At 44.8% G+C, this 22850-nt stretch overlaps 1 protein-coding gene and 1 long non-coding RNA gene across 2 annotated transcripts in view; one reads left to right on the top strand and one right to left on the bottom strand.

Moving 5' to 3' along the window:
* Window positions 1–22850, bottom strand: part of LOC144762123 (cystine/glutamate transporter-like) — a 365267-nt gene that overhangs the window by 99020 nt on the left and 243397 nt on the right. The window lies entirely within an intron of this gene.
* LOC144792818 (uncharacterized) overlaps window positions 1–22850 on the top strand; it is a 53334-nt gene that overhangs the window by 2665 nt on the left and 27819 nt on the right. The window contains exon 2 of the long non-coding RNA XR_013602634.1: window positions 11629–11758. This is a non-coding gene — a long non-coding RNA (uncharacterized LOC144792818). The remainder of the gene's footprint in view (window positions 1–11628; window positions 11759–22850) is intronic.

Raw genomic sequence — 22850 nt, 5'->3', positions numbered from 1 at the left:
CGCAGCTCCACTGCAACAGCTTGGGGAACCAAGCTTGAGACGTCCACCACGGTGTCACCATGACCACTTCCGCCCGCTGTCTGATCACCTGCGTCATTGTTCGGGGGATCAGCAAGAACGGGGGAAAGGCATACTGAACCCCCTGCGACCAATCCTGGAGAAAAGCATCGGTCGCAGTTGCCATCGGATCCGGCCTCCAGCTGAAAAACCTGGGAATCTGATAGGTCAGCCTGGAGGCGAAGAGGTCCGTCTGAAACGGACCCCAGATCGCCTGTAACCATTGAAAGACCTGGGGAAGCAACTTCCAGTCGCTGTAATCCCTGAGATGCCTCGAATTCCAATCCGCCACTTGGTTGGATTGCCCCGGAATGTACTCCGCTATCACAGAGATCTGATTCTGGAGGCAGTAATGCCAGAAATCCTTGGCCATTTGAACAAGCAGGGATGATCTCGTGCCGCCCAACTTGTTGATGTACCTCACTGCGGACACATTGTCCAATCGCAGTAGGATACAGCATGATGTCTGCTTCGGGGATAACGTTCGAATCGCAAACAAACCTGCTAGCAGTTCTAAGCAGTTTATGTGCAGCTCTAGCTCTTGCGTTGACCATCTGCCTCCTGTGGAGATATCTCCGCAGCGCGCGCCCCAGCCCCATCTGCTGGCGTCTGACTCGATTACTACCTCTGGTTGTGATCCGAAGATCGCCCTGCCGTTCCATGCCTCCACGTGTCCGAGCCACCACTGCAACTCGGTTCGGACCTCCTCCGACAAAGGAATGGAGTCCGTGTACGACAGACCTTTCTGAAGATGTCTGATCTTCAGACGCTGAAGGGCCCTGTAATGAAGAGGGCCCGGGAATATTGCTTGGATGGACGAAGCCAGTATTCCCACTACTCTGGCAATCGCCCTGAGTGTAACCGTCTGGTTGTCCAGTAATTTCCGAATTTCCTTCTTTAGGTCTCTCAACTTTGCTTGCGGAAGGCACAGTTGCGCTATCTGTGAATCTATTGTGAACCCTAAGAAGTCTATCACTTGCGTCGGTACCATCACCGACTTCCCGTGATTTATAACAAACCCCAAGCTCTGGAGCAGCGATGTCGTTGTGTCTAATTGCTGTTGGAGCGTGGCCTGATTCTGAGCCAGAATCAGTATGTCGTCCAGATAAATAATCAGCCGGACGCCTCTCTCCCTGAGATAAGCCACCACTGGTTTCATCACTTTGGTGAAGCACCAAGGAGCTGAGGAGAGCCCGAAAGGAAGAGCCGAATATTCGTACCACTGGCCGTTCCATAGGAACTGCAGGAACCTGCGGTGTGGAGGAAAAATCGGGATGGACAGGTAAGCGTCCTTGAGGTCCAACCGGACCATCCAATCGTTTTCCTGCAACAAATCCGCCAACAGATGACTCTGGGAGCCTTGCTGGTAGCCCCGGCCTGACGAGCGGCCCCCGCCTCGCCCGGCCCTATTGAAAACACCCTGATGTAGGGCTCGCTTGATTCCGCTCTGGGCTTTGTCCAAAGCCGTGAAAGTTCCTACATATTTGGATACGTCTTTAACAAATCTGTCACCAAACAAGTGACCATCCGCCAGGGGGCCTGGTTCTGCCTCCGCTAGCTCTGCTAGATTACTGTCCATCCGAAGGAGCAAGGACCTGCGTCTCTCAGCAGAAATTGCGCAATTTGCGTTCCCTATGAGGCAGATTGCACGTTGAGTCCAACCAGCTAATATGTCCGGATCGACAGGAGTCGCACATTCTTTGGCCTTTTGGGCCATTTCGAGTATCTTTGCCAAGGGGCCCACGACGTCTAGCATCTTATCTTGGCACCCTCGCCAAGCTCGATCGAGCCCACGTTTGGGGTCCTTCGAGAACTTTTTTAGGAAGGTCAGCATGCTTGCATCTATTTCCGGAGTTTCAGCCACATTGTCTGGTACTTCCGGACGGGGACATTCAGATTTCAAGCGACTACGGACTTCTCTAGAGAAGCTCCTACGAAAGTTTTCATGCAGATACTCAGACACCGCCGGAGGCGGGATCCAGTCCGAGGACCGGGGGTGCACTATGTCTGATGGATCAAATGTGAAAGGTGATTTAATCTTGTCCTCTGTAGCTTTAGGGACCACCTTAGCCTTTTTCGGGGGAGGGGGCTCCTCTGAAGTGTCGGTATCAGTATCCGTGTTGGTGGTTGTAGTGTCGGTGTCCACCTGAATCGGGCGTTTCCCTTTCGCCTTACCACCTGAATAAGCGTGATCTGCTGCGCCTGAGGGTGGCAGAGATGCCAGAGATTGCGAATGCGGCCACTGATCCTGTGGCTTCGAAGTAGTGGCTGTGGAAGGGGCTTGCTCCTTACGTTTCTTTGGTTTATCGTACCCATGTCTCTTGGCAAACCCTTCCAACTGTTTCCTAATGGGACGAAGGGCTACCGCGAGTGCTTGTTGCACCGTTTGAGGAACCTTGGTTTCCATGGCCTTGTTCACCGAAGCCTGGACGGAAGCATCTAGGGCTTCCACAATGTTGTCCTCCAAGACAGCCTCTTGCTGATTCTCACCAACTTCCTCCTCACCACCATAGCATTCCTCAGGGTCCTGAGCCCACTCTTCCATTGTCTAGCTTGGAATATATAGCTTCAGGGACAGATCTTAGCTGTACCACACAGGAGGGATAATGGGGGGGGGTCAGCCCACTGCACACAGACACACTCGGAACTTTGCCCAAACCCCCTCAGCAATGCTGTATTCAATGAGGTCAGAGACCTGGCCAACAATTCCCTGGAGCGTGTGCTCACTCCTAAGGCCCTTTATTTTACAACCTTTTCCTCAATGTCCAAGGCGATCTAACAGGGAGCCTGCCGGTGTGTGGGATGCGTGGAAAATGCGTCCTCTGTATGTCAGGGAATCGCGCCGAGGCGCGCCGCCCAAACGCTACCAAAATCCGACTAAAAAGAAGCCCAATTTGGTCAGCGTTTGGGCGCGCGCGTCGGCCGTGAGCCACCCGGCCTGTACGCGAGGGGCGTACCAGGGAAGCCTCAACGCACGCGAGCGCAGCCGGTAGCGGGCCCTACTGGATGAAGCGACCGGCTCCCTGCCGGTCAAAGACCGCGAAAGTGAAGCGCTCGAAGCGCGTGGGGTACCAAAAGGCGCCGGAAGCCGGTGCACAGCCGGCGACGCCGGTCCCGAGACCCTGAGCGCTTCAGAGCGCAAACAGCCCAGTAACCACAATAAGAGAGAATAAAGTGCACGTAAGCCAGCTACACGATTAACAATGTAATATTCTGATCACAATAGGACCGTATTAAACAAGTAATATATAGCAAATCATTCAATAACGTTACAATAAACAAACAACCCCATGCCACAGCAAAGTGAAGGGGACAGAAATAGGTGCACTTAACTCTTGCTGTGAGCAGCAAAGAAATAGGATGATGGGAGCACGCAAAGGGGTCTTATGGACTATGGGGGCGTGCCTATACTCATGTGTGATCATGGGAAATGTAGTTGTTTCACTGTTATTTATGAAAATATCCATTTTCATTGGCTGCTGTGTTTATTGCAGTAAAGAAGTGAGAAGCATAATCTGAAGCCTCCGGTCCTGTAATAGAATCCTTGGGCAATTTATATGTTGCCAAACATGGTCCTTCGGTTCTTGGTTGGAGAGACCAGGGAATTTGAATATCATTTTGAATCCCAATAGCCCAGATCTAGTCCTTGTTGTTGATGAAGGTACTCGAATAGGTGAGTCCATGCTTTCTAAATTTCCCAAAGTTTTCAGCGGGAAAATTGGCAGTTTCAAAGGTTTGACTCACCATATTGTTTTAAAAAGCAATTCCAATCCCAAAGTTTTCAAAGCTAGGAATATTCCTATTTTGATTCGCGGAGAAGTAGAGAAAGAATTAGAAAAACTTGTTACTGAGGACATCATAGAACAAATTGAATCCTCTGAATGGATTTCTCCAGTAGTAGTGGCTAGACGCTCCAATGGTAAAATTATTCTGTGCATTGTCCTTAGACATTTAAATGAAAATATTGTTGTTGATAAGTTCCTCTTACCAAAACTTTCTGAAATGTTATCATTAGTGCATGATGCCAATTTTTTTTCTACTATTGATTTGTCCTCGGCATATCATCAGATTCTTCTTGATAAAGATAGTAAACACCTAACTGCGTTTGGCACACCTATGGGCTGTTTTCAATTTAAGAGAATGCATTTTGGGTTGGCATCCGCCATTACCATCTTTCAGCGTATCATGCATCAATTATTCGGTAAACATCCCAAAGTAAGATTTTTTCAAGACAACATCCTTATTTTTGGAAAAGACAGTGATGAACACAATACTGTGCTAGACGAAGTTTTGAGTACCTTGGAGGAAAAAGGATTAACTATAGAACACTCAAAATGCACATTTGGGTTAAATCAGTGACTTATCTTGGCCATGTACTGTGTGCTGATGGTGTTGCAAATAAACCCAAATTGGTGGATGCCATAAAAGAAGCACCCCCTCCTTCTAGTAAGGATGAAGTTAGATCATTTTTAGGAATGGTAGAATTCTATTCTAAGTTTGTAGAAGGGTTTTCAAGTAAAGTTTTTAACATCAGACAACTCCTTAAATGTAATGTCAAGTTTTCTTGATCTGAAGCATGTGAGAAGGAATTCAACCTTATTAAGAATGCAATTATCCATGCCCGGTACTAAGCCCTTTTAATATGGACTATAATTCTGTAATTACAGTTCATGCACTCAATAAGGGGTTAGGAGGTGTTCTTTCTCAAATTGATGAGTCTGGTAAAGAATGCACAGTTTCGTTCGCTTCAAGAGCTCTCTCCACCCTTGAGTGCAAATTTTCTGTGATCGAGAAAGAAACATTAGCTATAGTTTGGGCTTTAGAACATTTTCGCAGTTTTGTATGGGGTAAGGAATGTATTGTTAGATCTGACCATAAGCCATTGGGTAAATTGCTTACTACTGAGGGACTATTCAAAGCTTCAGCCAGAATAGCTAGAATGTCTATGCGCCTGCAGGATTTTCGTTATAAGATTGAATATGTTTCTGGCAAAAGTAATGTTCTTGCGGACTTTTTGTCCAGAATGCCTCCAAACCTGCAAGAATGCATGCAACATGAATGAGTGGGATTCTCTACAAGTTGCTCTTGTGCATGATGAAAGTCCGTTTTGTGTAGAGAAGAAAAAGTGGAATGAAGAATATATTAAAGATAACAAGTTGGTTTCTGTTACTTCTTTCATTCGCCGGGGTTGGCCAAAGAAATCTAAGGTATCTTCAAATTTAAGACCCTTCTGGGAGGTAAGAATTGAGTTGTCCATTTTGGATAGTACTATTTTTTGTGGGGATAAAGCCATCCCTCCTATGTCATTAAGAACCTCTGTCCTACCATTGTGTCATGAAGACCATTGTGGTATAGTAGAAACTAAACAAAATGTCAAGAAATGGTACTGGTGGCCAGGTATAGATATAAGTGCAGAAAGAATTGTGAGAGAATGCGTTGTGTGTTCCAATACTGATAATGCACTTAAAACGCTTAAGCCTGACATGTGAACCAATTATTCCTGATGGTCCATGGCACACTGTGGCTGTTGACATTATGGATCCCATTGGTGCAAATTCCAAATATATAATATCCATTATTGACATATTTTCAAGATGGCCAAGCATTACTATTGTAGTCAAAATTGACTATCACTATGTTAAAATTTTTAGACAAAGGGGCAGATTTACAAGCCCCTTGCGCCCCTTTTACGCCGCCGTTGCGTCACTTTTGTGATGCGGCGGCGCAAAAGAAGAGCCATGGTGCGGGGTACTTACAACGTGACGCATCTGGGAGATGCGTCAAATTGTAAAGCCCTGCACCAGAAGGAGGCGTTCCTTCGCAGGGGGGGGCGTTCCGGCGGAGGAACGCCTCCTAAAAGTGGATGAGTGGCCCCCAGAGCCTTGCTGGAGCTGCGTCGCGCTTGCGACGCAACTCCAGCAATGCGCCGCTTTTTCGGCACAGATGCGCCACGCATCTGTGCCGTTTTTGCCCATTGGTGCGCCGCATTGTAAATGCGGCGGATCAATGGTGGCGGAGTCATGGCACAAAATAAGTGACGCATCCCTGCTGATATGCAGGGATGCGCCACTTATTGTAAATCTGCCCCAAAGTTTTTTTTGAGGAGGGTCTTCCAGTTCAAATAATTAGCGATAATAGGGTACAATTTGTGTCCATGTTAGCCAAGTCCTATTTTGAGAGAATTGGTGTTATCCACAGAACCTCTTCTTTATACAACCCTAGTGGTAATGGTATGTGTGAAAGATTTAATAAAGTACTTAAAAATGCCATCCAAATTGCAGGCATGAAAGGTTTAGATTGGTAACTCCAAGTCCATAAAGCCATTTGGAAGTATAGAACTAATATACATGATGCCTTAAAAATTTCTCCTTTTGAAATTATGAGAGGTCGCACTGCAAGAACTAAGTGTAATCCAGTTTGGTTGAAAAATAATCTTTGTTTAGACATTTGCATGAACAAAGTCAAAAATGATATTTTGGATAAACATTTACAGCACAATTTTGACAATAAGTTTAGTGCTGGTTCTGTAGACATCAAGGAAGGAATGTGGGTTAAAGTAAAACAACCTTGGAGAGTCCACAATGGTGACTCTCAATATTCTGAACCATTGATGATCAGAAAAGTTCTACGCAATGCAGTTCTTTTGAGTGATGGCAAGGTGTGGAATATTAGGAGGATTGCTGTTTACAGAGGGAAGAATGAAAATAATTCAATTAAAGATTTGGCTGTTTCATCTTCTTCTGGAATCAATTTTGATGATGAGGATCATGGTGATGTTGTTACCTCAGAAATCAGTGTCATCCCTGAAATCAACTCATCTGGTGAAATTAACAAATCTGGAACTATCATCACCTCAGAATTGAACAATACTGATTTTTCTTCCACGAGGGTAACTCCTGTTTATACATCTTGTAACAGTAATGATCCTGTTGTAGCACCTTGTAACAATAATGAACAAGAATCTGGAAATGTTCTTTTCCCATCTGTTGATGATAGTGTTGTGACTTCTAATGGTAATGTTTCTGCTGAAGCAGTCGTTAAATACGATTTGTCTAGGAAATTTATATGTTCTAAACCCAAGTGGTTAGAAGATTTTGTATGTTGTTTTTTTTTTTAATTGTTTTATTTTTTTTTGTTTTTCTGAGAAGGAAGATGTGTCATGTTGTTATCTATATATATAAAAACGAATGTATGTCTGTCTGTCTGTCTGTCTGTTTGTCCTTTATGCATTACTACACCATTCTTCCGATTGCCATGAAACTTTGGGAAGTTGTTGAGTACACTCCAGAGAAGGTTTCTGGCATAATTATTTTTTAAATATCGGCCCCCCGGGGCCCTCATAATCTTTCGAATACTGATGTACTCACCAGACGGAAAAACAACAAATCGTGTATCCACAAGCACTCGAATAAATAAATAGAATTAAAACACCATTCATCCGATCGCCATGAAACTTTGGGATGTTGTTGAGTACACTCCCGCGAAGGTTTCTGCCATAATTATTTTTTAAATATCGGCCCCCTAGGGCCCTCATAATCTTTCGAATACTGATGTACTCACCAGACGGGAAAACAACAAATCGTGTATCCACAAGCACTCAAATAAATAAATAGAATTAAAACACCATTCATCCGATCGACATGAAACTTTGGGAAGTTGTTGAGTACACTTCCGCGAAGGTTTCTGCCATCGATTTTTTTTTTAAATATCGACCACCAGGGCCCTCATAATCATTTGAATACTGATGTACGCACCAGATGGAAAAACATAAAATCGTGTATCCACAAGCACTCGAATAAATAAATAGAATTAAAACACCATTCATCCGATCACCATGAAACTTTGGGATGTTGTTGAGTACACTCTCGCGAAGGTTTCTCCCATAATTATTCTTTAAATATCGGCCCCGTATGGCCCTCATAATCTTTCGAATACTGATGTACTCACCGGACGGGAAAACAACAAATGGTGTATCCACAAGCATTCAAATAAATAAATAGAATTAAAACACCATTCATCCGATCGCCATGAAACTTTGGGAAGTTGTTGAGTACACTTCCGCGAAGGTTTCTGCCATCGATTTTGTTTTTAAATATCGGCCTCCAGGGCCCTCATAATCCTTTGAATACTAATGTACGCACCAGATGGAAAAACATAAAATCGTGTATCCACAAGCACTCGAATAAATAAATAGAATTAAAACACCATTCATCCGATCGCCATGAAACTTTGGGAAGTTGTTGAGTACACTCCCGCGAAGGTTTCTGCCATACATTTCTTTTAAATATTGGCCCCCCAGGGCCCTCATAATCTTCCGAATACTGATGTACAAACAAGATGGAAAAACAAAAAATCGTGTATCCACAAGCACTCGAATAAATAAATGGAATTAAAACACCATTCATCCGATCACCAGGAAACTTTGGGAAGTTGTTGAGTACACTCCCCCAAAGGTTTCTGGCATGCATTTTTTTTTAAATATCGGCCCCCAGGGCCTTCATAATCTTTTGAATACTGATGTACGCACCAGACGGAAAAACAAAAAATCTTGTATCCACAAGAACTCAAATAAATAAATAGAATTAAAACACCATTCATCCGATTGCCAGGAAACTTTCGGAAGTTGTTGAGTACACTCCCGAGAAGGTTTCTGGAATAAACATTTTTTAAATATCGCCCCCCCAGGGCCCTCATAATCTTTCAAATACTGATGTGCGCACCAGACGGAAAAACAAAAAATCGTGTATCCACAATCACTCGAATAAATAAATAGAATTAAGACACCATTCATCCGATCGCCATGAAACTTTGGGAAGTTGTTGAGTACACTTCCGCGAAGGTTTCTGCCATCAATTTTTTTTTTTAAATATCGGCCCCCAGGGCCTTCATAATCTTTTGAATACTGATGTACGCACCAGACGGAAAAACAAAAAATCTTGTATCCACAAGAACTCAAATAAATAAATAGAATTAAAACACCATTCATCCGATCGCCAGGAAACTTTCGGAAGTTGTTGAGTACACTCCCGAGAAGGTTTCTGGAATAAACATTTTTTAAGTATCGGCCCCCCAGGGCCCTCATAATCTTTCAAATACTGATGTACGCACCAGACGGAAAAACAAAAAATCGTGTATCCACAAGCACTCGAATAAATAAATTGAATTAAGACGACACTTTGAAATGTTTTCCATATTAAAATGAATAAGTTTCAATAAAAATGACACAATGTAAATTGAATGGTATCATAACGAGTTTCCTTGAATTTCCTTTCTTGGGAGATCGCAGCAACACGCGAAGGGTAAGCTGGTTACTTATAGAATTATTTTCCTTCAGTCTTCCTTCCCACGTGCATTCTAGCAGGGTTCTATATTCCTTGCTGGGTGCCAGTTTGACTGGGAAGAAGACTTGTGTAGACTGTGTCCTAACTCGCTCCTGTGTTCTTTTAAAATAAAGACTCCAACTTTATTTTCTGCATTGATTTATTCAACTTTACACTTTCCCTCTCATGTTTAAAAGACGGCGATATGGCAACGTGTCCTCCTTTTGTATCCGGACAGACCAGAGGTTTTCTTTGCCTACGCACCGGCAGGTAAGCACCCGCTTTGTATCACGCTCATAGAGAAAAGGTCGGTTGGCTAATCCTTTCCCACTCCTTCTATTTTGCTTTTCAGTTCTTCCTCAGTAGATCGTTGTACTCGCCCGTCGATCGCTGCTCCAGGTTTATGGGAGGATTGCTTATTCATATTTTCTGCAACTACTGGCTTTCCCCAGCATCAGTACCCGTTTTCGAACCGGGTTGGAATTATCACTGGTTCACCGGTGGGTTTCGGTCCTTTTTGTATCCCTCAAAGTGATGTAAAACCATTTTGGACCCTCTGCCGTATTTGCTCCTTACTTTTGTTTTGTTTTATCCTCCCACATAACTTGTTTCTTTTGATTACATTTCAGGTATTATCCCTTTCAAGCTTCTCCCTTCATACATTTCTATACTAATTTTGGGATCTCACTTATTCTAGAGCTCGTCCTACCCTCTTTTCTTCATGTCTGCCTTTTATTTCTGTCTTTTTACGTTCGACTTCTTTTTCCCTCAACATTTATTAGCGTTCCAGATAGTCATATTCGTATAGCAGTCGGACTTGTTTATCACTGTAATGTTTTCTGAAATGTTGGCCCTTTCAATTAGGATTTAGGAACCTCTGATATATTGTGGCATGAAGATTTCTCTTCCCTCCTTTTTTTACAGGTTGCTACATTATTGTATTCTTGTGCATGATTGTTTGTGTACAGGGCGCTGCTCACTGCTTTTCTTTAGGCAATATTTCGTCCATAATAAGGAATCTCAAAAGCTGTATACCATGAATGAATCTACTCATTTTCTTACAGATGACCCCATGTGAAGTTTCACATGATTGATTGCTCTTCTTTACAGATCGTGTTCAAAGATGCCATTTTGGCTGATTCATTTATTTAATCATGCTGTATTTTATCTAAGAGCCTTGTGCCTACACTCACTTATTTACCACTCACCTTCACCGCTCCTAGAGGTTTGTGTCTACATTCACAGTGTAGCCTGTTCTATTATTGTTGACTGTTACCAATGTTTTAACATTTGGTTTTCCCTTCAGATGTTTTTCTCCTCCAACCTTCTTTTTTCTATTTTCTTTTTGTTCCTTTTATCTCCTCTTCCTCCTTTTTTCAGAGATAACTTCCGTATACTTTGTGTTTTCCACCACGCCACTAAAGGTCTTGGGCCCGATTCACAGAATGAACTTAAGACTCAATCCTAAACTTACTACTATTTTGGTATTCACAGAATGCACATACTACTTTTGTCATTCACAGATTGAACTTACTACTTTTGGTATTCACAGAAGTTAGGATTTTGTCTTAAGTCTGTCTTAAGACAGACTTAAGACAGACTTAAGACTAAATCCTAACTTCTGTGAATACCAAAAGTAGTAAGTTCATTCTGTGAATGCCAAAAGTAGTAAGTGCATTCTGTGAATACCAAAATAGTAGTAAATTTAGGATTGAGTCTTAAGTTCATTCTGTGAATCGGGCCCAGTATTCTTCCATTTGTGTGGAGTCACTTGTTTTTGCTCTTTCCACATTATTTATAGGGTTTCCACTCACCTGGAGGTGTTTTTCCTCTCCACAATTTTCCTTGTCATGTTATTTTGGAATGATTTATCATTTGGACAAATGAACTGTACCATAACTTATTTCGTTATCCCCAGCCCTGAAGAGTCACAGGTAAATCCCGATTGATGAAACATGTGTCGGCTGGCTTCTCTTTGGTATTTTCCTCTAGAAGGAAATCCAAAGTACATAAAACAGGAAAATCAACCATTGTTTGTCGACCTTGTCTGTTATCATGCTTAATTCAAGATAACCAATAATAAACTATACTTTTGCTTGACTCATCTACGTGTGCACAGGACTTTTGCTTACTGTGCCTTAAAGTGCTGCTAGTAATTCATATGTAAGGTATACAAAAAAGCGATGAATGAATGCTTGTATTAATGTTAGCCACTAATAATTACTCAATCCATTGTTTCTTTATCCATCAGGCCACCTTATTGTGGAACCAGTCATATGCAAATCAGCCTTGATCTTGCTCTAATGGGAGGCGAGGTGAATCGGAAGACAAGCAACTCATGACCGGTTTCACCCAAATCAGGGCTCATCAGCCAAATCTAGGTTGGTTATAAAGGTACAATTTGCACATGACCCACGTCTGGGAATACCCATTCCACTTAGGGTGACACACTGAAGTATGCAAAAAAAAGTGATGGATGGAATGCTTGAATTCATCTCAGCCACTGGAATTACTGGGGCCACATTCAGGTCCATTGTTTATATTGTACACCATGCCACATTTGCCTGGGCCCATCCACATCCAACTCAGTCTTGACCCTGCTCCGACTGCCAGGCTATGTCCTACCTCAACTGGAGCACAAGCAACCTACAGGAGGTTTTGTCTTAATCAGGGATCACCAGTCAGGTATAACTTGGTCCCAGTGGCAAAGTGTGTACGGGGCCCATGGCTTAGCATTCCTGTCCGACCTTGGGAAATACACATTAAAGTATTAAAAAAATGAGGGATAGAATGCTTGAAAAAATCTCAGCTGATGGTTTGTGGACCGGGTTGCATAAAGAGAGATTATATAGGCTTGTATTCAGTGTACACTTTTGAGCAAGTTTATACTCATAAATGTTGAATATCTAAAAGTAGTATTTTTACTCAAACGTGTAAGAGTACACTTAGATATGTAGCTTACTCATACGTACCTTTGAGAATAGCCTCAGTAGTTTGTGAAACAGATATGTAGCAGTAAAGTTAGTGAAGAGTGAATATCTATAAACAAATTGTAAATGTGGCTGTATGCAAACCAAGGAAATTAGATGAACAAAAAAAATTAAATGAAGGGTAAGTGAAGGTTGACTTCAATACTGACTACAAAACAAATTCTAAAGGAATACTGCCTTACTCTTTAGCTCCGACCTCACTATACATTCTTAAGTTCAGCCGACATTATTTCTTTCATACAATACCACCTTACATAATCTAAAATATTTTTTATTACATAAATATTCTACGCTATCCTACTTTTTAATTCTAAAACTATTACAACTCACCAGAGAATATCAAAACTACGTTAATAGATTAGTACAGGTCAAGTCCATAACAAGAAAAATGTGATGCTTAAAGCCACATGCTTTTGGAAATAGAGATAGACACTGACAGAAAGAGACAATTGTGACATTACAATTACATTTTAAGTTCCACTCTATGAAGATAATGAGTGGCTCATACAAACTCTAACACATTCATCAATATACTCAGTCAGCCTTTCAATCGCATCTTACTACCAGCTTTCGTACATAATGGACTGGGTGGGCATTAACTAGCGATCAACCAACCATAATAACTATGACAACACACTCTGCTTCTGCCTGCCTTGCTGTAGTTTATATCAAAGTATGTCATTGAGACAATGAAGCAGCCTCAATTGTAAGAGCTAGTTGATTGGTCATGCCAATGGCAATGACAACAGACAATGAGAAAACATGAAAAGCACAAAAAGCCTACTTAAAGAAGGTTGTACTGTTAATTTAATGTCAATAGTCAATCACTGTCCAATACCATTTATTAATAACTGATTACAGAACCATTTCCCATAAATAGCAACCTACAGATATTTTGCCTCCGAAATATCGACTGCCACTATAGTATCATGGTAGGGATGCTGGATTTATCATTCTTACTCTTCTGGCAGTGTTTTCTAAAATATGAAAATGTTCAGTCATGTGAAAATGATTCCTCATAATTAGTAATTGTTATAATGCACAGAGTTGTAACTGATGAACTAATAATGTTGCACCCAAAATTAATTTCCTAAAACATTTAGAAGGGGAGATAATGAGGCAAATCATTTAAAAAAAAAATTCTTTACTACTTTTTTCAAGGTATAGTCCATGTTCATATACGATTACATATCTCGTAGACAACAGTTGACACAATGAACATTTCAATAAAAAACTCAGGAATTTTGATATATACTTTCGCTTGAAGATGCTTTCCAGTCAGACATTTTTTCCAAACTTTAACTAGGCAATCCCCAATCCCCCCCCTTTACCGGGTCCAACCAACTCGAGGTCCGTTTATCTTAAGATCAGCCTTGGGTCTCCTCATGCCTCCCCTCCTGACTGTGGGCCACCACCCCAAAGGAATGTTCCTCATCTAGTGATGCCTGTGTGGAGTTTGGGGCATGTCCCTCTATAGCCTGGATCATCATCCCCCACGCCAGCAGCACCTCAGGTAGTTTTTCATCTCTTCTAGTGATACACATATGCCCACTCTCTCAAGTCTGTTTTCCAGTTTGCCAGGAGCGGCCCTTGCTGAGTTAACCAGTGAATCGCTATGCGCCGCCTAGCTGTTATAAGCCCCTAAACCAGAAACCACCTGCTCATCTTGCATTGAGGGTCACGGGGAATTAAACCGAGGAGACAAGTGTGCCTATCCAAGGCAATCGTCCACCCTGTTATTCTGTTCAGGTCCTCTAGGACCGCTGTCCAGTACGTCTGAATTGTTGGACAAGTCTATACCATATGTGGGGAATCCGCCTGAACAAAGTGACATCTAGGGCATTTTGGATATCTAGAACCATCAATAGTGTGCAGCCGCCTGGGTGAAAGGTAAGTTATAGGAACTATATTATACTGTATCTTTTTGAATCTATTTCATATCGACACCTTGCATACGCTTTCATGGATTTTCTCCCGGTCACGTGTTGTAATCTCTTGCGGACACACCAGCTGCCATTTCTCCTCTTTTTTTATGGGTCCACATTTTCTATTGTCCCTTAATGCCCTATGTAGGTGGGTGACAAACTTTCGCCCTCCAACATGGCAATCATAGTGACCAAGGTATGGGTGTGCCCGGGGCCTCTGGAAACGTAGGCAATAATTGCCGTGCCGTTGCCGCTATTTAGGCATATTGCAAAAATTGCCCCGATCTCAACTCAAAGGTATCTACCGCCTCCTGATGTGTAATGAATCTGTTTTCTGGGTAGAGGTCAGGCAACATTAGTCAACCCCCTTCCTTCCATGTGTCATTCAACATAACCCACTCAATTTGAGCGTAGGGTAGCATAAGTCAGAAATTTGCATCTGGGGCATATGGCCGTTCCCGAATAAGCATCCTGACCACTCGGTTCCATATTGCAGCTAGTAATCGAACCAATGCAGGACTTTGTTCCGGTAGCCCCCCCACCCACCAAAGGAGTGCTCCTAACTGTCGGTCACCATATGTGTTTGCCAGTAGTGACCTTTCCTAGGAGTGGTCTGTGTCCAACCAGGCTATGGCATGCTGTAATTGTGATGCAAAGTAATAGAGCTCTAAATCTGGAATTTCTAAACCTCCCTTCATGACCTCTAGGCTGACCCGACAGTGTTTCCCATTCCATAGCAAATGTATGAGCAGTGCTTCTAGTTCTTTAAATACCTGCATTGGGAAGAGACATCTAGGCATAACCACCATTTCTATCAAGGTGTTCTTCCCCATCAATGGAAGCTTGAGTGTGTTCCAGAAGGTAATATTGCCCTGAAGACCCCTGAGTATTCTCCCCATATTGTGCTGATAAAAGGCATCCTTATCTCTGCTTATTTATATGCCGAGCTAGCGCAGTGTGTCTGAGACCCACGGTAGCCCCATCTCAGGGAGCTGGATTCTGTTTCTCTCGTTTTCTGACCCAATCGCATATAGTTGTGATTTTAGTTTATTAATGTAAAGTTCAGAGGCCTTGGCAAACTGATTTAAAGCCGCAAGCAGTATCGGAATCGATTGGGTCCGTTGGCGTAGGTACACCAATGCATAATCGGCATATAGCGATACAATATGCTCTGTACTACCCACTCAAATGCCCTGCCCCTGGAGCACCCCGGAAATTGATACGCCATTGGCTTTATTGCCAGGGCGAACAACAAGGGGGAGAGCGGACACCCTTGTTATGTCCCCCTTTCTATTGACAGTGCATCCGAGACGTACCGACCCGTGCAAACCCTCGGCACAGGCTGAGCATAGAGTAGTTTCACCCAGTTTATGAACCCTTCACCTATACCCATTTTTAGAAGCATCTGCCATAAGTATTCCCATCGGACTGAGTTGAACGCTTGTTCGATATCCAGTAATACTAAGGTACTCTGTTGGGCACTACCCTACAGCGATTGCATTACGTGTGCGAGACGGCGGATGTTCCTTAATGCATTCCTACCTGGCATAAAACCTTACTGGTCATCATGCACCAGTTGCCTGAGATACGGAAGCAGCATACTTGCCAGCACTTGGCTAATGATTTTGAGATCCACGTTTAGCATAGAAAGTGGCCGATATGAACTGGGGAGCAGGGGATCCTTCTCCAGTTTGGCAATCATCACAATCAGCGCTTCGCACATGGAATCTGGCCATATGCCGTTCTCGCCGACTTCCACAGTAATTTCTAGGAGTTTAGGAATCAAGACCCCCATATTCTTTGTATAATTCTGCCGCTAAGCCATCCATCCCGGGGGATTTAGCGGTCTGCAAATGGGCGATCACCTCTGAAAGGGGCCCCCAGGGACTCCTGACTCTCTGGGTCGAGGCAAGGCAGTTCCACCTCGGCAAGGTAGGCCTCCACAACCTGGGAGGCGGTTGGGGGTCAGGGCTCAGAATATGTCTTTTGTAAATGGGTGGTAAATGCCCTATTGTTCTCATGTTGTGAATAGACCATTTGGCTATGCTCGGTTTTAATTGTCAAAATCGGGTGAGGCTATGTCTCCATCCTAATCAGGCGTGCCAGTAGGCGCCCCTTCTTGTCACCCTCCATGTACCATCGGTGTGTACTCGTGGTTCTACTATATTTGCCCAGTGTGTCCCAAATGTCCCCTATCTTCCGTTGTTCCGCATATTTAGCAGACTCCTCCATATCTGTGGGAAGCTCTTTTTCCAGAACCGCTAAGCGCTCCTCCTGGCGTTGTAAATCCCGTTCCAGCAGTCTCTTAACCCCCACCTCAGTGGACATACACACCCCACGCAACACAACCTTCATCGCATCCCATTCAAACGCTCTAGTGCTGGCCGTATTCCAATTCATGTCAAAGTAGTCATCTAACCCTTTCGCTATCGCATCTTTGTAAACCGGGTCCGTCACAGCCTTGGTATTTAGTCTCTAATAACGGTACCTTGGATCTCGGCCGGCCCAAAGTGTATGTTATCATCAAGGGGGAGTGGTCTGACAGATAGCGGGACAGTTATTGCGTCTCCTCTATCCGATTAGCAGCCGCCATCTGAATGAAGAAATAGTCTAATCTACTATAAGTGCTGGTAGCAGGTGGGTGACACGAGTACACTTGACAACAGGAGTTACGGTGCTGCCATATATACAGCAAATGATAGTTGCGGAGCATCTGGCGCATAGCCTCTCTCGTTTTAGGTTTGGCTTCCAATTTGGGGGAGTGTCTGTCTAGCTCCCCATCAAGGGCACAATTAAAATCTCCTGCGACAATCAGCTCTGCATCTGGAGCCAGATCTAACTGCCCCAGGACCTTTCCCAAAAACTCACCATCGTCACTATTCGGACCGTATGTTTACCAAGCACATGCAATGCCCATCTAGTGTCCCTTCCACCACCACATATCTCTTTTCTGAATCTAAACTAGTATTTACTTCCTTAAAGGTTACTCCTGGCACCACCCATATAAGCGCCCTTCTGGCATAGGAGGTCGCAAAAAACTGGACTCTCCACCTACGTTGGACATATTTAAGACAGTCTCCCCAGAGGTGCGTTTCTTGAAGAAAGGCTACACTTCTCCCATATCGTTTGAGATACGTTGATACCTGAATCCGTTTGACCATGTTGTTAAACCCCCTAACATTCCATGTTATGAGTTTATAATTCTGTTTATCGCCTGGCATGAGTCTGACATCCCATGGTGCAGTGACACCCGTCGTATGTGTAGGGGGGAACCCAAAAGTGTTACATTGAGACCCCTTGTTCTGAAATCTCCCAGGATCTCTGGTGAATCGGCATAGTAAGTTCCCGATATTAAACTGCAAAACATAACATTGTGAACTCCCAATCCCACCTCCCCCCTCCCTCAGGCAGTAGTACTTCATTCTCATAACCCAACCCTTGTCTGTCTGAGGACTCGGGATTTCGCCCCACAACTGTCACCCTCCCCCTAAATCACCCCCCACAACTTAATAGTAAACAACTATAGACAAAAGGACGTTTACAAAAAAAAAACCAATCTCTGGTATACAGCCAAGCTGTCTGGCACCGCGCGTCCCCGCCCAATTGGTGGTCTAGCAAGGTCGCCTCAGCGCGCTACATTTGGAGTGTCTGAACTGTAGATTAGCGGAATAGTACCCACCCCCTCAATGAAGTTTCAATCCCCCCCTGCAGTCCCTGGGGCTGGGGGCCCCTTCTCAAGTGCTCTGTAGCAGAGTTAAACCCCATCAGGGTCAAGTCCAGTACAATAACAATGACCGGTTACCCCAACGCTTCAATCCCTTAATTGGCCCTCAAGTGTCTCCGGAGCCACCATCGACTGGGCTGGTAGTGCCCTCCGGTTCCGATTGAGTTTCTTGTACCAGACACAATGGGGAAAACTGGTTCTGCGTCGGGATCACCTCCACATCCGTTTTTAGGGTGCCATCCGGCCCCACCATGATTCGACCTCCGTCCGATAAGTCTCGTGGTCTGGGTCGTTGTTCTCCAGTGTGGCGATATTGGTTTTGTTGCCGACCACTCCTTCTACTCTGTTCTTGTCAGCCTTGGTTTTAGTCCTGTCCATCCAGGCCCAACGAGTCCATTCAGTCCATTGTCTCTTGCGGATTTCTGAAAAAGTGGGCCTTGTCCGCATATTGTATGCGGAGCCGGGCCGGGAAACATTAAACTGTACTTGACATTGTGGTTTCTCAATCATCGTTTGACACCTAGGAAGTCGTTTTGCAAGTCTTGCACTTTCTTGGTGTAGTCCGGGTAAATGTGAAGGTCATGATTTTCAAACCTAGGAGGACTGTTTGTACGAATAAATTGCAGGATCATGTCCCGGTCCCTGAAGTTGAACAAACGAGTGATCAGAGCTCTGGGTGGGGACCCAGGTTTTGGTGGGGGACCGAGGAAGGGTTGGGCCCTTTCTACTGCAAACATCCAGGAGAGCCTGAGGCTCGGGAAGGCGGAGTCTATTCATTCTTCCACAAATAGATCTGCTGCCGGACCCTTTGCCTTTTCTGGAAAACCCACAAATTGGAGGCTATTCCTCCTTGACCGTCCCTCTGCGTCGTCAGCCCTATCTTCGAGACGGGTAGTGTGGTCCTGGAGTGCGGATACTGTCGCACTTATTTGCTGGACTTCCTTCCGCAATGTGCCTAGGTCCCCTTCAGTGGTAGTAACTCGGTCCGCCACCTTCCTTAAATCCAGGTGCAAATGATTGATGTACATGGCCATACCATCCATTTTCGACTCCAGCGTCACTAGATTCTCTTATGGCCTCAAAAATGTTCAGGATCTGGTCTAATGCGGTCAGAGGAGGTCGGGCCTGGCACCGTGTATTGCACGATCGTATTGGTTTGTGCTCCTCTGGTGGGTCTATCTTTCCCCAAATCTAGTACAAACATAGCAAGGTTTTCCCCAGTGGCCTCTCGCTGGCTGGATAAGGGTGCAAGGACCAGCCCAGGGTACATCCGGGACCGAAGGATATCCGCGCAATCACCCTGTGCTACCCCAAGTCCGGGACAATATGTCTCATCTAGATGGTTCACCTCTCAGTCCTCCTCTCTCAATGCACAAGGTTTGCCAGTGGTCACCTCTTGCCTGATCACCGTTATGGGCCACGCACCAGTCCACCTCCACAGGCGCACGGCCAGGTGGCACCTCCACCGATCTGTGGAGCAAGTACCCCAGCCGCCGGTTTCCGCCGCAGTCTGTACGGTCCAGTCGCCTCAGCTATTGTCCTCTTAAGGGGCGGTAGACTTACCCCCAGAGCAGGAATCCTGGATTTACAATCCGGATGGCCGCCTGGCAGTGTGGACACCGTGTCGTCATCAGTGGTGAATTTGGGCGTGTGCAGCATGATACTGGATGGGCTGGTCGTGGCACTCATGCAGCACCGGGCTCGCGTGAATCGTACACCCGGGTCTCTGGTCTCGTATCGGCTAGGTAATCCACAGCAGCCCCTCGTCTCTGGCTTTACCTCTGCTGGGCCCCCACTCGGTGTAGTGAGGGTAGGGGCTCCGGTTAGGTCCCGGATTCCAGTCTTCGTCTCGAAGTCAGTCTGGAGCAGCTTCTATGGAGGCCCTCTATCTGTCGGGACAGGCCGGCAGTGCGATCTTGCGCATAGGCATTCTGCCGTGCCTCCGGGTGTCTTAAGATGTGTTCCCCATCCGCGGGTCATTTTTTTCCACCCCGACAGGGACCTCTGGGGTCGGGGGGGTTCCGATGCCAGTTTGTGTGCAAAAAGTCACGATTCCGCCAGGATTTCAGTAGGATTTCGACATATGGGGCAGGTGCTACGCAGATATGCGACTAGCCGGCCATGCTGTCAGGCCACGCCCCCAATGAGGCAAATAGTTATGCCATATTTCTGTATAAGAAGTATTATTTCTAATATGGATGCAGAGTCTGAAGTGTTGTTCAACTTGCTCCTGCTCATTCTCCACCTCCCATCAGTGCCAAGCACTAAGTAAATTATATAAATCTAAAGGTTGATGTACAATGTTATTAGAATGGCGGTATTGTGAATGAAGCTTCCACCATGTACCTAAAGTATCATTTTTCTTTTTTTTTTTTTTTTTTATTGAACTTGATGACAATCATATATACAGTAGCGATTAATAAATTGACTAGTTACTCATACCGTTGCATATTATACAGGGGTCAGCAAAGCATATACATTAATTGATCACATCTGTGTCTGCATTACTGCGCATTTCCAACTCCACCATTGGGGATATGCTTATGTCTCAACGATAAACATTCCATTTGGACCATTTCATGTCCCATTTTTTGGGGCACCCACGGGCTATGAAGACCTCCTTCTCCTCTATCATTCACCTGTCTAATTCCTTCACTCACATGGAAGTGGAGGGTGGAGTCACCCCGCCATACCCTTGCCAGTTCCCACTTGACCAATGTGTTTCCTAGCATCACTAGCTGTTGTTCGATATCAGTAAGGTCAGTTGCAGCCCAGATGTTTTGTAGTCCCAGTTGTGGTGTCAGAACTACCTCCTTTTCCAGTGCGGTCTGTATGAGGTTTGTGGCTTCTTCCCATTGATGATGGACAGCCATGCAACCTCAGATAGTGTGATAGAAGGTGGCTAGCTGTTGATAACCCCTCAAACAGAGGTAATCAGGTCTTGCGCTTATTTTAGCCAAGTTTATCCCTGTCATATAGGACCGGTGTAAAATCCTAGGCTGTATCAATCTAAATGATGTGTGATGGCTGCTTCTCTAGGGCCGTTCACCAATCCTCATCATCAATCGGTCCCAAGTCTCCCTGCCACTGCTCCCTAAGTTTACTGACGATATTGGGCAGATTGTTGCTGAGTTTTTTATATGGTAACGATATGGCTTTGGAGTGTATTGACCCATCTAGCAAGTGATCTTCTAATGGTGATGATTCTGGTATATCCTTGAAGTTTGGAAAGGCGTGTCGTATTTGCTGGTTACTGAATACTTCCCCTTGAGCCATTTGGTGGTGTCACTGGAGTTCCTTAAACTTAAGTATCAAACCCTTTTTAACCAAATCCCTTTCCACTGAAATTTCAATCATGTCCCATTTGTCGAACCCAGGTTGATAACCCAGCATGCCCAGTTTCTGGACATACCACAGTGGCGTTACCTTGATAAGAGTGTTAGCTCAACCCAGTCTAGAGTTCACTTGGTGCCAAATCCCAAGTGTGTGTGAGGTGGGTCCAAAGTATCTATTTTTCCTAGTGCGTGAATATCGGGCCCCTAAATAACCGGAGCGGTCTGTTTGGTACCTGTCCAGAGCATAGGCAGGATCAGTAGGGGGGTGATATATCCAATGATTTACAGCTACCATTTGTGAAGTCCAATAGTACAGCTTGAGGTCCAGTAATGCTATGCCTCCGTCATACCAACTTTTCGTTAGCTTTTGCATTGCCACCCTAGGGTCCCTACCATCCCACAGCAGTGTACGGACCTCATTCTCCACTCCCTCGAAATATGCATCGGGGACTCGGTTTGGGCTGTTCTAAAGAATAAACAAAAAGCGCGGAAAAGCTAATATTTTGAAGAGGGCGGCGTGGCCCACTAGGGATAGAGACAAGGACTGCCAGTGCTTTACAGCTGTTCGTAGCCTAGCTAGCGGGGGAGCTATGTTAAAATTGTGAAAAAGAACCGGGTCTGACGTGACAAAGACACCCAAATACCGGAATGCCTCTCTAGCCACTTCTATCATACAATTTACTGGAAGGCGAGGAATTTGTCCCCGAAGCACGAACAACACTGACTTGCTCCAATTGATTGCATATCCGGAATATTTCCCGAAGTTTGTGAATATGTTTAGAACTGCGTGTATGGATTTATAGAGGGAGGCGTCCAATGACAGCACAACTGTGTCTTTCTCCAGGATTTCTCTACGCGCTAGCACATTGTGGAGACGACATATGTTAAGAGCCGTATTTTTCCCAGGCATAAACCCGGATTGATCGGGGTGTACTAGGGAGGAAATGACTGCCACAAGACTTTCGCTAGGATTTTAGCTTCTACATTGATCAGCGAAATAGGCCTATACCAGCCACAACTATCTTCAGGTTTTCCTGGCTTACGGATAACCGCAATGGTAGCCAGACGTTGGTCTGCTGGCAACCGTCCGTTCTCGTAGCTTTCCTTGTACCTAGCTCATAAATGCAGGGCTACTTGAGAGGCCATATCTTTTAGAAACTCGATGGGAGTGCCATTCAGCCCCATCACTTTTCCCGAATCAATTTGACCAATGGCCTTTTAGATCTCCTCATCCATCAGGTCTTCATCCAAGGTGTCTCTGTCTGATCCTAAGAGGGTCGGCACATCACTGTCTGAAAGGAGCTGACGTGAGTCTTCTGCCGTGTATGTGGTAGAAGGGGAGTCTATCTTCTCTAAGTGATCTGTGAATGCCTCCGCTATGTCCCTGGGATGGGTATCTCGTCCCCTTGGTAGTGTCAACCTAGGCACCCATCTCGTACCTTGTTCCCGCTTCTCCAGCCACGCTGGGGTTTTGCCGGCCATGTCACCCAATTAGTATA

Source organism: Lissotriton helveticus, chromosome 1_1, assembly GCF_964261635.1.
Source record: "Lissotriton helveticus chromosome 1_1, aLisHel1.1, whole genome shotgun sequence".
NCBI lineage: Eukaryota > Metazoa > Chordata > Amphibia > Caudata > Salamandridae > Lissotriton > Lissotriton helveticus.
Note: the sequence above shows the minus strand (reverse complement) of the source record. Positions and strands in the feature narration are given on the sequence as shown.